Consider the following 13,714-nt stretch of genomic DNA (forward strand, 5'->3'; position numbering starts at 1 on the left):
CGATGTTGGAATTACTGGAATGTGGTTTTTCAACTTCAATTCTTCCAACAAAGCCTTTGATACGACGCTGACACTTGCGCCTGTATCCACCAAGCATCGAACCCGTACTCCATTTACTCTTATGTAGATTACCGGCAATTCTCTTACGACCTTTGAATTCAATTGGATCTTGTCTTCTAATAACTCATCCGGCTGTATCACCCACGTGTCGATCGTCACTATAGTCCATGTATGAGTCTGAGGATTGATAACCTCTGAAACTCCGACTATCTCCTCGCTTAGCAATCGCGCTTTTTTTAATGGATTTCCTCGTTAGCCTGATAGTCAGGGGCACGAGTATTTAACCTGTTCTGCTTAGCTTTATGATTCTGTAAAGCGAGACTTTCGGCTCCTTGGCATTCCGCCGTTTCCGTCAGCCGCCGTATGGGTTGTTCCCATATATCATTCCCTTGTCTAGACCCATTTAAGTCCCTAACATATTGCTGAGATTCCCTCTTTCTGTTTTCGAGATCTCCATGGTAGTACTCTTTCTGGTGCCTGAAATTCTGATCGTTCCGACGTGGCCATCTAGAATAGGGCCGACGATCTCTGTTAATGCCCCTTTGCCTGTACTGCTGTTCGACATATTGTCGTCTAGGTTCTCCCCAAGAACGAAAATTCCATCGGGTGTCCCTAATATTTCGATTACCAACATATCCCTGAGTGGTATTCGTGCCTTGATCTTTGACTACTATTGTACTTTGCTTCTCTTGACAATCCAATGTATTCACCATTTCTGATTGTCTAGCCCTAATTTGATGTCCACTCGATGTTTGGTCGAGGTGTCGTAAGATCTGTTCTCCTTCTACAGCCGTCTTTGCATTCGCAGCAATCAAGATTCGTTGAACATCATCTGGGAACTGTTTGGTAATGGCCGATAGAAGTTCCACTTCAGCCGGAGGGTTATCCAGCTCCCTCATTTTCACTAATTGCCCAGTGAAAAATTCACAAAATCGTGTCGGGCCCGTCATGGAATAACGACGTGAATACAGCTCCAAACGCAATCCTAATTGCGTTTCCATTCCCCAGTATTTATCAAGAAACATTCTCTTAAAGGTATCGTAGCTATCAAAACAATATTTGAAAGCTTGAAACCATACCAAGGCTTGGTCCTCTAAGAATTTCTCCACGACCCTTAATCTACGTTCCGGAGCTACCTGATGGTCAACCATGTAACCGTCCATCTCAGACAAAAATTTCTTTGGTGTTACAGTACCTTCTGGTTTGAATCGCTTCGGTTTATCTTCATTCATCCGAATTACATTATAAAACGGTATGGATTCAATCGGCAATGTTGTAGAATTATGCACCTGTGCCGCCGATATCTGATCTGCACTATTATTCACACCCTTGAATAAACCCATTCCTTCTCCTTCTATCTTAAGATCATAAGGATTAACGTAGCTTTTTTTATTGGATCTGTTTTTATTCCTAAATCCTGAAAGTCATCCTGTAATTCCAGTTTCACAATCTTTTCTCTCAACTCATGTATAAGGTCGTCATGTATATCTACTTTTATCTTCGTCTTTTGCATCTTATGCGACCATTCCTCGATCCTATCTGACGTCCTATACTCATTCCTCCGTACCTCCTCTTGGACCGTGACTATTCCATCGAATGCCTGTTTTCTGACCTCAGATATTCGCTTATCCACGTTGGTAACAATTTCCTGTTTCGACGCATTGGTTTGGTTCCGAATGTCGTGCATATCGACCTGAGTCTGATAGACCTCCTTCTTAACATCTTCTATTATCCTATCTGTACGTTCCTGGTGATCTGTCACCGTTTGAATATGAACATCGATTTGTTCCGCCATACTTAATGTCTGAGCCTCAACACGTTCGACGCGCTCAATTACCGTGCATAACGAGTTTTCTAGCCGTTCCTGTTTTTCGTGCGTATTATCCAGTCGTTATTCTAACTGTGCTGTGTTCCTTTCACATTGTGTCTGGTACCCCGTTATCTGTCCTACCAGTTCATCATAACGTTCAATTGTTTCCTCCAACCGTACGTTAAAGTTCCCCATCTGTCTATTAATTTCATCTCTCCCTTCCTTACACTCCTTCTGCATTCTCTCCATATGTTCATTAACCTGATCTAATTTCTGATCAATCATGTCCTTAACTGTTTCATTACTCTGATCTATCTTCTGATCAATCACTTTCATATTTTTATTAATGTCCTCTTTCATGTCCTCAAACCTTTTATTACTCTGATCTATCTTCTGATCAATCATGTCCTTAACTGTTTCATTACTCTGATCTATTTTCTGATCAATCATGTTCTTAACTGTTTCACTACTCTTTTTAATGTCTTCACTATTCTGACCTATCATATTTTTAAATTCCTCTTTCATGTCCTCAACTTTTTCCCTACTCACTTTAATGTTTTCACTATTCTGACCTATCATATATTTAACTTCCTCTATCAGAGCCCTCATGGCTTCCATATCCATTCTACACAATATTTCAATAAAGTGGACCCCCCTTTACTCGAACCTCGGATTAGGAGAAATCAACTTGAAAATGAAATCAATTCAAGGTCAACTTAATCCAAAATCATAAAATTTTCACAACAATATGACTTGAATTAATTATATAGCCTGAATACAGCTATCTCAAAATTATTCAACAGTATAATTTATCAAGGGTACCTTTCATCACAATATTTTGAATATGTAGCCTATCATTATTATATTTATTATTATTATTATTATTATTATTATTATTATTATTATTATTATTATTGAATAAGTTCGTATAATAAAAATATCGCAAGTTAAATACCAACACAGGTGGTATATGCCAATAAATTAGGCCATCCTTCCAGTATTGAGGCAGATAACCTAATACACTGGGTAATATCGTCCCTAAACTTTCCACATGAATCCTAACTTACTGCCACTTAACAACAAACACTAAAAGCCTGAGGTCACCTTTACCTACCGCGAAACACTAACACAAATTTAATAAATGATTCACTATGAGTAATGAGGCCTGTTACAACCAGTACCTCCTGACAAGTACCCATGAATACGATTACCTGAAGGGTATCGATATTCATTTTTCCTCAGATTTGGGAAAACCATTTTATTGTTTCCCGGGATTTAATTAAATCCCTACATGATTTTGGGTACCTCAATTACTATGAATGACTGTCCTGGTTATCGTCACTTAGACTATAACCACGACTATGTTTTCATTTTGCCATAAATATCACATTAATTTTAATCTGTCATTCACTTCTCATACTGATCCAATTATCAGCATCCCATAAATTGAACAACCATCGTGTTCCTTCATATAATAATTGGTCAGTCCTATATTCCTAAATATGGCATTACCATGCCTTACGCCCATTTTCGCAAAAGTTATCATTTGAAATTATCTCTATCGAAAACATTCCGAAAATGCCGAAAAATTCAAAAATTCCGAAAATACCTAACATTGTAAATGCCTAAAAATGCCGAAAATGCCCCACGTTGGGCGCCAAATGCTACCTTTCCACCCCAACGCCATTTGCCGCATAGAACCAAATGACTGCATGATAATCCCTAAAAAGTCGGGATACGCCATATAGCACCATACGCCAAAGCGCCTGATGGAAAGGGACCTTTTTAGTCTAGAGTCAAATGCCACCTCATCAGGAAGGAACAAAAAAATTCAGAATGATGGGTGAGCAAATGCTCTTCCGACCGTGCAAGGGTCTACTGCACCCTTCCGTTCCATAGAATCAAACCACCGACCTCCCAAGGCCATGGTGCGTTCGCGGCAGAAGATCAAAGAAAATAACACATAACTAGCTTAAAGGCATAAATGAACGGAAGGAAACCTGGGATACAATGTTATTCGGCAAAATGACAGGCAAACAAAAATTTAAATACCTATTTATTGAGCCTTGATAAATCAAATTAATTAAAGGTTGATCCTGAATATTTATAGTATATCAATGTTCAATATGCAATGTCCAACGGACTAAATACAAATTGTAAAGTGTCAAAAAAAATTTATTTCTCCTTTACTTCTTTCTTCTTCCCGACATGATGATAAATATTACATCATAATTTGTATAACATACTTTTCAAAAAAAATCAGAAATATCCTTATAAATGCGACGGTTATCATTACGAACTTTCTTCACTATCAGAAGAAGCAATTATTTATACAACAAAATAAATTGAAGATAACTTGAAGTGGTCACCTAGCTAAATTAATTATATTACAAAAATAAACAAAGAAAAAATGAATGCTAGTCGATATAATCCTAATCAAAATAAAATGACTGATGTCGGGTCCAGAAATCGAACCCACATCCCAATGAATCCAATGACAAAAATTACGAAAATAAAACTCGATTAGTCATCCACATAAAGAGTGAAACACGACTAAAAGAATGTATAAAAAAAGAAAATATGTACACAATATGAAAATAATCAATAACAATATACACATGCAATTGGCTGTATATATAAAACAAAATGTGACAACAAAAATCCATGGTTGCCTCAGAACTCAAACCAATGATATCCAAGATAGCATCGACAAACGGGACTAAAAAACTGCCTTTCTTAATTAATCATATGGTCAACAAATAAATGATAATACTGGCGTTCCAGTTAGTTAAATATTATTATAAGATCATACATGAAAAAGTCAAAGAACCCTTTAAACAATAATCAGTGTCGCACGGCCTTCATTCTAAGTGGAATAGCTCGAACAACACAGCATACAGTAATCCTTTAAAAGGGACAAACCTTCTTCACTCTCCCCTCATCATAAATCTCTGGACGTCAAAGCCCGGGTAAATAATGGCTCGGTGTGGCAGAAATATCCTTTCAACATCTCAAGGTGAAAGCAAATCGTTTCCCTTGGAACACATATTTGTTAAATAATCTTATTTCATTATATATTCTCATATCATATTTCCAAAGCTCCACTGGCTTATAAATTCACTGTCCTGCCACAATTATATAATACAATATCAATCCACTGTTCATTGTCTCATATTCACATCCACCAACTCAGAATGACCAGCTTCGATTCCATCCGATTACAGAATACAGCCTAGGTTTTTCCTACATTTTAAAATCAAATCAATAAAATCAAATATGGATTTTAAACATATCCATAAGGATATTCTCATATTCAGAAAGGGAAATTATTCGACATTAAAGGAAAACGCTAATCTCAATAGGAAGGCGTCTGTTCGATGTCTAGGCATGTCACAAATTACGCACATAATTAATACAGCCATCTACAAATATATCATCATGCGAATTACATGAAAATAAGAGTGCCTTGCTATCCTAATGTTAACAGTCGATAATCCATTTTTACAAGCATAATCACCATGCATTATCATAATAAGCTTGGATATCACGTAAAAAAATTATACAAAATTACGGCTCGGCTCAGTGCCAAAAACAAATCCACTATCTATTACATTTACCTAATCTAAGCACTCTGACTAACTAATATTTTATCATCACGTCAAATACATGCATTACGTTAATTATATATATATTTAAGCCCATGGAGTAGACTATTAATTCCATGAAATGAACATAAATGAATATGAAGACCACTCACAAGTTCTCTTTCTAATTAAAAAGAAATACATGCAATTTACATGTCTAACCTAATTTACGTGATCTGCATAATGAATAACCGCGCATTTATTAAAAAAAATATTTCATTTTAGTACTTATCATCATGTCGTAACAATCCAAGGTTCGGGTCCCGGGTAAGACCCTCATTCTTTCCCTTTAAGCTTCCATGGTGTTGACGTTGGTCACGGGTTCATGTCCGTTGCTACTCCCGCTGAGCACGTTCATATTCCAATGGTTATCTTCTACACTTATAACAGTTTTTATGAGATTAAGACTTGTTGCGTCACTTTAACACAAAAAATACAATTAATAGCACTATAATGAAATTAATACTTGTTGCATCACTTAAAAAGTTACAATTATACCGTTCTTGAGATCACATAACTTCAACCTGTTTTTAAATACTATTGTTTGTAGACAATTACAATATTCTCGAAGATATAAACTGTACATTTACAGTCTGAAACACTAAATAGATCAGAACACCATCAAACCGTGGTTCTGCTTTGGATCCTTCGCATGAAATGGATACTGTTATCATCATCTGATTCCTTTTATAAACTTTCCCCCTTCCATGCAAGAGACAATGGATAGTCCCCACTACTTTTTTTAAATTAATAGTTCCATGTGTCATATGACATCGGTAATACACTCAAACGTGTGACTCAGATTCTTAAGTAGTCTGGTTATGTGCGGAACCTGAAATGTTCGGCCATTTATTTAAAATTAATTATCAAAATAATGCCCCAACAATGTCTTCCATGAAGGTGCTGCGTACAAGGGACGCTGAGCGTGTTATATAATGCAACGATTGCGTATTCTTCCACACGTTAATATATTATAAAGAATTAGAATTTTGGCAGATGTCTATAATTAAATCATATCACATCCCGAGGTTTCCCATATTAAATATTATGCATGTCTCGAAATCTCATCATAATAATGCGATTCGCGAGCTGGCAACATCGTGTTCGGCCATTTTTTCAACGGGTGACGGTATCATTATCGATTTTTCTGGCTTGAGATTTTCTTCCCTCTCTCTCTATCTCTGTATCCTTTTAGTTAAGACGGAGTGGTGTTTAGCAGGTTACAAAGGTTGTGTAAGCATGTGCAACCTAATGCAACTTTTTGTAACAAGAACGAGGGAGCTTTACAAAGGTTTTTCACAGCCAAATAATTAATAAATAAATATGTACATGACCGATAAGGTCACAATACATACATACATACATACATACATACATACATACATACATACATACATACAATACATATATACTGTACCTGCCCCGGGCTCGGCAGGGCGTTGATTATAAAACTTAAGTTCACAAATAAATATTTGGATGAGAATCTTCTCGATGAGGAACTTTGGAAGTCGGTCCCGGGCACTGAAGTCAAATACTCCCTACTTTCACTGACACAACGGCTAAGCTCAAGAGCATATGGGTCAATGGTCTGTTCGCAGGTAACCTGATAGATTGAAAGTAGGGTGTTCTATAATAAAAGAGAGGAATACCGAGCTCGATAGCTGCAGTCGCTTAATTGCGGCCAGTATACAGTATTCGGGAGATAGTAGGTTCGAACCCCACTGTCGGTGGCCCTGAAGATGGTTTTCCGTGGTGTCCCATTTTCATACCAGGCAAATGCTGGTTCTGTACCTTAATAAATGCTACGGCCGCTTCCTTCTCAATCCTAGCCCTTTCCTGTCCCTTCGTCGCCATAAAACCTATATGTGTCGGTGCGACGTGCAAATAGCAAAACAGAGAGGAATGCCCTATCCTATGGAATAAGAAGAATATTTGTTCCCAATTCAGAGCACAAAGTTTAATAAAGTGATAGAGTCACACAGAAATGGATGCACATGAGAAAATGCCATATTATTAAACACAAAAGAAATCAATTGTATGGGGAATGTCTATAAAGTACACATCAGCCTATTTTCTGAATATCATTTTGGCATTCGCAAATCAGCTTATATTAACACTGGACACACATCCTACACTTCATAATAAATAGGGGTATATCCACTTACGTAATACCGGTACCCGCTGGTAGCCGTTATATTAATGCCTAACAACACATACTTTATACACACATAGATGGCATTTCTCGTGAGGTAACGATATTAATTAACAACATTCATCATGGTTTTGAGACTTTTTTATAAGCTACAAATCCTCATACGTCCATAACCATGAAAATCATGTCGTCGCTCGCCACAAATGAATTCTACTTAATTACACAAATTATACCTCACACTAACGCGTATACGCGTTTCTCCTACTATTTTACAAAGCGGACCCATACAACGTTGGTATCCTGTGAGTCACAATAAATCACCATACAATGATATAACACGTAACTACAAACACATGAAGAATGAAGCAATCACCTGTAAATGCATCAACATACGATATAATTCACACTCTTTATATGTCTCCTGGTGTCATTCTAAGGCCGTCGATATCACGTGGTGTCGAACCGTTGTTATTTGGATCCCGAGGTGCAGATAAAAACCCTATTCCGACCTTATTTGAATATCAAATTGGGAGGATGAAGTCACCTATCGGATCATAAAACATACAATGCTGATGGTAAGAAACTATTGGCTTGTGAATAATCAATACGGTGCTAAAGTGAGAGAGACTTCTTATATGAATGTTACGAGCAATGACAGAAAACAGAACTAACCGCTTAGGTCTGACATTCCTTTCCTTTTGAAGGCCATACATCTTCTTCTAACAAGCAGCCTGTCCTCGTCAGCAGGGTGAAGACTTTCACTTCGTCCTGAGACATGCGTACGTAATTCTCATTCAATTCTCTCGCCTTTTTCCAGGCAAATAATCATTCCTGGCTGACTTCAAATATCTTTTATCACATTTTCGACCATATTCAGCCTTATTCCCTTCATCACTATGATTATTACTTTTCACTCTGTCTTCTTAAACACTTTCACACATATCGATTCACCCTTCACTTTACACACTTGTAACTCATACCCACGTTATATACGCATTACGATGACTCTAACTCGACAGGAAATTTAATTAGCATACACTCGCGTAACTATATAAATCATGATTGCACTTCGAGCCATTATTCTCCCAGGCGTCAGCATCCTTAAGAATTAAAGGGGGATAGCTGAAAACATACATTACGTTTCAAGCATAGTAATAGTATACGTTTAGAAACTTATGAAGACCCGTCTCAATTAATCAAACTTGGAATGAATCATGAAGTATGCTGAAGTACCAATTCTATCCCTAAAATGCTTCACTAAACCACAAAAATTATGGGATTATAAACAGTAACTCATGCAAAATTAATTCCCAGAATAAATTCGTGATTATCTAGAATCACATATGAAACACATAAAATCAAACTAATAAAAAAAATTACCCCATTAAAACACGCATTTTGCCTCACCTATACATTAACAAATTACACGATGGAAATAATATATTTTACACAATTATGTTTTATGCGATCTTAATGATTTTCATGCCTAGAAATATGATGGTTTATACTTGTCATTGCTGCGTGTAGCCGTGCCGTCTTCTGAGGGTACACCTATGGGTTTAATCCTCCATTGCTGACGCCTCATTAGCTGAGAGTCCTAGGTTCATCTTCTTCGGGGTCACGTCCATGATGTTTGATACGCACTCACCTACGGCTGGAAGTTTTGGACGATCCCTGGATGAAATATTTCAGGCACCATGGCGCGTTCTGGTCGAGTATAATCCCACACTGCAGACCAATGGCGCTCTCTGGTAGAGTAGACTCCGGAGTTCGACGAGCACTCACATACATATGGACAAATGGTTATTGAAGTACCGTTGATATGCCTTCAGATAACATAATATTGCTAGACCCACTCATAAGCTCCAATGGACTACCCGAGTAGCGGTTGCAGTCCTTGGAGATCACTACTCGATTCCCTTTTTATTGTAACATGACACGATTATTGACTTCTATTATTCTTGCATGAGCGTCACTTTTTCAATTACACATCACTTCCTGGCAAATCTAAGACCTTCTACTGATTAGAATGACATCTATTGTTACTGCACATGCTTTAATTACGGCAAAATAATTATTGGTAAAATATAGTCACTAACTAACTAGCGCCTTGGCGATCATCGGAATCTCACCCGTTCTTTAAATATTATTCGTGTGAGCCGATACTAACTTTACTAGTCTGCATCCCCTTAATATATAGTGAAATTAGAAGAACCTATCCTATATTCATACACCATAATTATCCTTTCACACCAGAAATATCTGATTACGTTATACGTGTATCGGTCTGACTTGGAACAGTCCTCTTGCCTAACACATGTATTTAAACACTGAATAATAGAGTACTAATTGAGTAACACTTCTTTACAATGAGTGACGAAGTCTCATCAACGATTGAGTGAAGAATGGAATACCCAGGGCTAATCTGCGTTCCCTTTATAGTAAATATGTGTAGGCCGGCTGAAGAGAGGGTAAGCTCCGTCCACAGGTGACAGATCGCTCCCTTCGCAATGATCCTTCAGAACTGTGAGAATATTCATTTTTTAGATCTTAAATTCTTCTTTTCACTGATCTAATTCATGTCAATCGTATCGCTGAATCTCTAGTAATCTTACAACCTTCCTCTTGGAAATTTGCGTGCGAGCCAGTATAACCAGGGGACTCCCTCCTTTCCATGACGATATGAGCGTCCGACATGTGGTTCCCATTATGGACATCTGTCTAATGTGCGTCATTACCAATACGTTGATTTAGTACATCTTCTGAAATCTTTATATAGTGTAAATTATGCTGATTCAAAGGAATCTTTACTCATAAATTTCTAGAGCTTGTACCACAAATTCTATTATTATTATTATTCTTGACGCGAGAATATAGTGAGTTGGTATCTATGAATATAAACGGAAATCGCTGAGAATCTGAAGTTCTCAAGTTAAAATCCTGTAAAACATATTGCACCTCTAGACTCATGCGTTCTCTGTGCGTGGCGTGCTCTGTCTGTCTCGCTTGTTGAATAGAGAGCGTATTTTCAAGGTTTCGCTGTCTTTAGCTCTCTCTCCCTCTGTGTGCGTAATTAGAGCTTCGCCCTCCGAGCTAGCGCAGCGCCACTCTTATCCCGGACCGGGCGAAAAATGCTTATTACGACCAATTAAGTCGTAGAATGATGCGGAAAACGGCATATATTACTTATTGGGCCTCATGACATGCATATCAGCCTGGTATTGAAAATACAAATAGACAGACTGACATACGTTGTCTTGGTTAATGTTATTCACTGCGTTTTTATTATCTTGTTTCCGGGCTGTGTGGCTGAGACGGTTGAGGGGCTGGCCATCTGACCCCAATTGGCAGGTTCAATCCTGACTCTATCCGGTGGTAGTTGAAGGTGCACAAATATGTCAGCCTCATGTCGGTAGATTTACTGGCACGTAAAAGAACTCCTGTGGGACTAAATTCCGGCACCTCAGCGTCTCCGAAAACCGTAAAGAGTAGCTAGGGTGACATACAGTCAATAATATTAATTATTATTATCATTATCTTGTTTCTTCGAGTATATGTGCGCAGATTTACGCGCTCCATAAGCCTAAAAATATATTTTGAATATGTTAGGAGTCGGAACTTAGACAGCCAAATACAGAATAAGGGCGACATTCTAAAACGACATAATTTCTCACTAGCCCCGAACAAAAGAAAGGAACGTGATACGTTTTGACTGACAAGAGTTTCAGGAAGTCATCAAGAAAGTTTGCTAGCACGTGGGAATGGGAAGGGAAGAAGTAAATTTTTCACGTGTCATGCTTGAAGACTGATGGGCACCGCCTACGGCTGGTGCGGTAATGGATTAGAAAGATGGAGCAAAGTAGATGAAGGAAGTTTAAGACGTCACCAATGAAAGTGACATCGAACTCTAAGACAATCACCTTCTTTCTCAACTATTGAAAATAAATATTCACATTGGAATCTGAAACACCTTCGGCGTCTTCTCACAACGTGTCTTCTTGGTAACAAGTAGTAACGTCAAGTTAATGATCTCAGTACTGATCACTTTTGACGTTCTTGGTGGTCATGGAAAGAATAAAAATACAGTTTCGTCGGACGATACTAATACGTAGTTGCTTTTAAGCGCTAAGAAATATTTAACCAAGCACTGTTCAACTGTGTATTTGGCTGGTTCAGACTGGACACCAGAGAATGAGAAGGCTTCTGCTTAAAAATTACACGTCAACAAGGAAACAAATAGATATCAAAGATATTGTCAAATATCAACTTGTCATCGACGGATACGTTCTGCTCGTAAACAAATAAAATAAATTAAATAATTGGATTCAAAATAGGGTTCTACAACCATTTTGAATCGTACATGGAGAGATTCAAGCTTGCTTGTTTTTCATTTTAATGCTTACATGCCTCATTGAACACTTGTCTGAGCTAATCGTATCTCATGTCAATGTATTTGGATACGATAAATAATTTAACACGTTCACGATGGAGTGTACCACTGATGATACATACACGCCGATCTCAGTGACCGTCAAGTACGCCGATGGTACACGCTTTCATACTGAATTGCATCTCTGTGCCTTCGGCAGATTTCCAGGGCAATTTAGTTCTTATAGTACTGTTGTAGACGGAGTCACGGAGTATAGCGTGACCACCGTGGCGTCGTCCGCCAATAATATGAGATATACAACGACGAGAAGTAAGTCTTAAACCATCAATCATGGTGGGGAATCTTTATAAGCACATAAATATTGCAATCTTACCATTTCTGTTAATGACTACCGAAAGAATGATTGCTCCTAAAGACAACTTGACTGTTATTTGAGGTAGTCCTGACGAAATGGAAAGCAGATCGTTTGTTTAATATGGCAGTATGAAACCAGGCGGGAAAAAAACGAAGGCATTATAAATAATCAGCTTTGTAATGATGTACTGTTCCACAACGTTAGTATGATTAGGTGCAACCCTCGAAGGTTCAGGTTCGATTCCCGTCTCTGCCATCCTCGAAGTGGTTTTCTGCGGTTTGCTACTTCTCCTCCAGGCAAATGACGGGGTGGTACCTAATTTCAGGCCACGGCCGCTTCCTTCCCTCTCCCTTGTCTAGCTCCTCCGATTTTCCTATCCCCACACAAGTCCTCTGTTCAGCATAGCAGGTAAGGGTGCCTAGGTGGGGTACTGGTGCTCCTTCCCAGTTGTGTTCCTGACCCAGAGTTTCACACCCCACGACACTGCACTTGAGGCGATAGAGGTGGGATCGCTCGTTGAGTCCGAGGGAAAAATCAACCCTGGACGGTAAACGGAATAAGAAAGAAGAAAGACTGTTCCATAACAATACAGCAGTCGCAAGGTGAAGGAAAAGTAATACTGAATTCCGTCGCGGACATGTTAGTATCCAGAATTGTAACCTTTATCATAATGTCCTACTCCTTGGTTGGATGGTCAGCGTTGGGGACTTGAGTTCAGAGGGTCCGGGGACGGGGATATTTATCGCGTTTGATTAATTATTTTCGCTCGGAGACTGGGTATTTCTGTTTGTCCCAACACTCTCCTATTCATATTCAGAAAACACACTATAATACCAACCACCACAGAAGCACGCAATAGTGATTATTTCCTTCCACACAGGGTTGGCGTCACGAAAGGCATCCGGCCACAAAACAGGGGCAAATCCTCATGTGCGTCACAGTTCGTACTCGCGACCCCACATGTGTGGGGAAAAAGTGGTAGAAGAAGAACAAGTTAGCTTTAACTTAATGTAATTTTGCAGTTTATCTCATTTTAAATTATTATACAGTCCATATAAATTACGAAATACTATATTCAATCGAAAATAAGTTTACATTGTGTCGTTCTCTAGACAAATTTTCTACGAACATCCGCGGTACTGCTTGTAACATTGAATGAAACCCCAAGAAATTTAGCTCCTTCAAGAAGCTATATGACACGTAAAAGAGCTTATTTTTCAATCGGTGCTGACGAATAAAAGATCATTTCCCCAAACACTATGTCACCTCGAGCAAAGCAATTCGCAGTCGTTAAACAAATATT

Source organism: Anabrus simplex, chromosome 1, assembly GCF_040414725.1.
Source record: "Anabrus simplex isolate iqAnaSimp1 chromosome 1, ASM4041472v1, whole genome shotgun sequence".
NCBI lineage: Eukaryota > Metazoa > Arthropoda > Insecta > Orthoptera > Tettigoniidae > Anabrus > Anabrus simplex.